The sequence below is a fragment of the Rhinopithecus bieti genome, unplaced genomic scaffold (assembly GCF_001698545.2).
Source record: "Rhinopithecus bieti isolate Rb0 unplaced genomic scaffold, ASM169854v2 scaffold_13262, whole genome shotgun sequence".
Lineage (NCBI taxonomy): Eukaryota > Metazoa > Chordata > Mammalia > Primates > Cercopithecidae > Rhinopithecus > Rhinopithecus bieti.
The window spans coordinates 3,519,343-3,523,461 of record NW_016808004.1 but is presented as its reverse complement, the minus strand read 5'-3'; the positions used below and the strand labels follow the sequence as shown (position 1 = coordinate 3,523,461).

At 41.0% G+C, this 4,119-nt stretch overlaps 1 pseudogene across 1 annotated transcript in view; it reads left to right on the top strand.

Moving 5' to 3' along the window:
* Positions 1-415, top strand: part of LOC108537488 (H/ACA ribonucleoprotein complex subunit 1-like) — a 1,421-nt pseudogene extending 1,006 nt beyond the window's left edge. Inside the window, exon 2 of the transcript XR_001887826.1 lies at positions 44-415. The product of XR_001887826.1 is annotated as an H/ACA ribonucleoprotein complex subunit 1-like (transcript). The remainder of the gene's footprint in view (positions 1-43) is intronic.
* The last annotated feature ends 3,704 nt before the right edge of the window (positions 416-4,119 follow it).

The following is a 4,119-nucleotide window of genomic DNA, read 5'->3' as shown; positions in this document are numbered from 1 at the left end:
GGAAGAGGAGGTGGAGGTGGGGGCTCCAGGGGAGGAAGAGGAGGTGGAGGTGGGGGCTTCAGAGGAGGAAGAGGAGGTGGAGGTTTCAGAGGGAGAGGACATGAAGTGAAACAGTTGACAGACATCACCAGTTGACTTCTGCATGAACCTGCATGATCTGTGCCTACTATGGATTGGAAACTTGTTTCTCGAGCAAGTCTTGAAGATCTTGGTCATTTTATGACAATGGATCTAAAATGTCAGCATCATGCAAAGTGCCATGGAATAGTGAATTTTGCTCTAAAAGAGCACGAACAAGTCTTTTTAATATTTTGTACAGCGCCTGGCACTCTGTGGGTGCTTAATAAATGGACAGGAGTTTTCATTAGAAGCATATTTGAATTTTAAAATAAAGTGTTTTATTACCTTAAAAAAAGATCTCTATAATCTTCACTTGAATAATACAAATATTTCTTATTTTTTTACATATTTGTTTATGGAACATAGTTGTAATTTTAAAACAGAATTTTGCAAATTGTATTAAAATATATTAAAACATACTACATTATGATCCAATGGAGTTTTCACAGTAACTCAGTGTTAGTTTAAAATGTGAAATTCAATCAATATAATTCACCATATAATACGGTATGTAGGTCAGTATAATGTATATTGAAATTGGAAAGAAGTAAATTTATCTTTGTTTTTTAATAAGATGAAATTAAAATTTTAATTAATTTTGGCCAGGCACGGTGGTTCACGCCTGTAATCACAGCACTTTGGGAGGCTGAGGCAGGCAGATCACGAGGTCAGGAGTTCAAGACCAGCCTGGCCAACATGGCATACCCTGTCTCTACTGAAAATACAAAAATTAGCCAGGCGTGGTGGCATGAGCCTGTAATTCCAGCTACTCGGGAGGGAGAGGCAGGAGAATCGCTTGAACCTGAGAAGCAGAGGTTGCAGTTAGTCGAGATTGCGCCATTGCACTCTAGCCTGGGCGACAAGAGCAAGACTCTGTCTCAAAAAAAAATAATAATAATAATTAATTAATTTCAATGTTTATTTTAGATTCGGGAGGGTACCTATGCAGATTTATTACATTGGTGTATTGTGCGATGCTGAGAGTTGGGGTACGAATGACTCCATCGTCCAGGTAGTGGGCATAGCACCTGATAGTTTTTTAATCCCTGTCCCCCTCTTCCTCCCTTCCCCTCTAGTAGTCCCGGGTGTCTGTTGTTGCTAACTTTATGTCCATGAGTACCCACTCGTAAGTGAGAACAAACAGTATTCAGTTTTCTTTTCCTATGTTAGTTCACTTAGGATGGTGTCCTCTAGCTGCACCCAGGTTGCTACAAAGGACATTATTCTGTTCTTTTTATGGTTGCATAGTATTCCATGGTGTATACGTACCACATTTTCTTTTCCCAGTCCACTGTTGATGGGTATTTAGGTTGATCTCACGCCTTTGCTGTTGTGAATAGTGCCGCAATGAACATACCAGTGCATCTGTCTTTTTGGCAGAATAGTTTATTTTCCTTTCGATATATATGCAGTAACGGGATTGCTGAGTCAAATGGGAGTTCTGTTTTGAGTTCTTTGGAAAGTCTGAAAACAGCTTTCCATAGTGGCTGAACTCATTTACCATTCCTACCAGCAGTGCATAAGCGTTCGCCTTTCTCCTCAGCCTCACCAGCCTCTGTTATTTTTTGACTTTTTTTTTGAGACAGAGTCACGCTCTGTCACCCAGGCTGGAGTGCAGTGGCATGATCTTGGCTCACTACAACCTCCATCTCCCGGGTTCAAGTGATTCTCCTGCCTCAGTCTCCCAAGTTGGCTGGGACTACAGGTGCACGCCACCACGCCTGGCTAATTTTTTGAATTTGTAGTAGAGACGGGGTTTCGCTGTGTTAGCCAGGATGGTCTTGGTCTTCTGACCTCATGATCCACCCGCCTCCACCTCCCAAAGTGCTGGGATTACAAGTGTGAGCCAGCGCGCCCGGCCTATTTTTTGACTTTTTAATAATAGCTATTGTGACTGCTGTGAGATGGTATCTCACTGTAGTTTGGATTTGTGTGTCTCTGATGGCTGGTGATATGGAGCACTTCCATGTGTTTGTTGTTTTTTTTTGTATGTCTTCTTTTGAGAAGTGTCCCTGCATGTCTTTCTCCTTTAACGGCGTTTCACTTTTTAATGGCATTGTTTTTTGCTTGTTGAATTTAGTTCCCTATAGATTTAAATATTGGACTTTCATCAGATGCATAGTTTGTGAATATTTTCTCCTATTCTGTAGGTTGTCTCTTTACTCTGTTGATAGTTTCTCTTGCTGTGCAGAAGCTCTTTAGTTAGGTCCTGGCTGGGCATGGTGGCTCATGCCTGTAATCCCAGCACTTTGGAAGGCAGAGGTGAGGGAATTGCTTGAGCCCAGGAGTCTGGGACCTGCCTAGGCAACATGGTGAAACCTTGTCTCTCAAAAGAAAAAAAGTTAGCCAGGCGTGCTGGTGTGCACCTGTAGGGGGGCAAATCACTTGAGCCCGGGAGGCAGAGGTTGCAGTGAGCTGAGATTGTACCATTGTACTTCAGCCTGGGAGACAGCATGAGACTCCACCCTGCCCAAAAAATTTTAATTAGGTCGCACTTACCAATTTTTGTTTTTGTGGCAATTGCTTTTGAGGACTTAGTCATACATTCCTTCCCAAGGCTGATGTCCTGAATGGTATTTCCTAGGTTTTATTGAATTCTTATAGTTTGAGGTTTACATTTAAATAATTAATCCATTTTGAGTTGATTTTTTAATATAGTGAAAGGTAGCGGTCCTGTTTCATTCTTCTGCATATGACTGGCTAGTTATCCCAGCACCATTTATTGAATAGGGAGTCCTTTCCTCAATGCTTATTTTTGTTGACTTTGTCAAAGATCAGATGGCTCTAGGTGTGTGGATTTATTTCTGGGCTCTTTATTCTGTTCCACTGGTCTCTGTATCAGTACCATGCTGTTTTGGGTACTGTAGGCTTATAGTATAGTTTGAAGTCAAGTAATGTAATGCTTCTAGCTTTGTTCTTTTTGCTTAGGATTGTTTTGGCTGGTTGGGCTCTTTTTTGGTTCCATATGAATTTTAGAATAGCTTATGCTTACTCTGTGAAAAATGACTTTGGTAGTTTGATAGGAATAGCACTGAATTTGTAAATTGCTTTGGGCAGTATGACCATTTTAATGATATTGATCCTTCCAATCCATGAGCATGGCATGCTTTTTTGTTTGGCAAACATTTTTTAGATCAAACGATGTGTGATATAGATGTTTACATATGAGCAAATACAACCTACCCTAAAATGCTAAGGTCATTTTCTCTGCTATCTCTTGAGAAAAAAAAAAATGGTATTAAATAGCAACTGTAGGTATTAGGCAACCAGTATCATGTTTCAGGGAAACTGAATTAAGTAGATAAGATTTTCAAAGATGAATCAACCATAAACCTGCCTACAGCACAGACTAGCAATTAGTCTATTTAGACTCATCTACTTTTTTTTTTTTTTTTTTTTTGAGACAGGGTCTCACTCTGTTGCCCAGGCTGGAGTGTAGTGGCATGATCATGGCTCACTGCAACCTCAACCTCTCAGGCTCAAGTGATCTTCCTGCCTCAGCCTTCTGAGTAGCTGGGACTACAGCTCCAGAGACCAGAATGCCTGACGGTCTAAAATGAGCTGCAGTATCACTTAGGGCTCATGTCTTAAGTAAATTTCAGAAAGGGGTCAAACCCTTGTTTAAAGATAAATGTAAGCTGGATGTAGAGGCACATGTCTGTAGTCCCAGCTACTCAGGAGGCTGAGGCAGGAGGATCCCTTGAGCTCAGGAGTTTGAGACCAGCCTGGCCACCACCACGCCTGGCTAATTAAAAATTTTGTTTTTTGTAGAGACAGAGTCTTCTTATGTTGCCCAGGCCAGTGCATCTCCATTTTGACACAAAGACTGAGGACTATGTAAAAGGACTAGCGTTTTGAACTGAATCTGATCTGGAAGTCGGAAGACTCAGGTTCCAGTAACAGTTTGTTTATTCTCCACATTCTTCCCCAAAATACCCAATATGATACTGCTCAATTTGTTTTTAACAGTGTGACTTTGGGGAAAAGTTATACATCTTA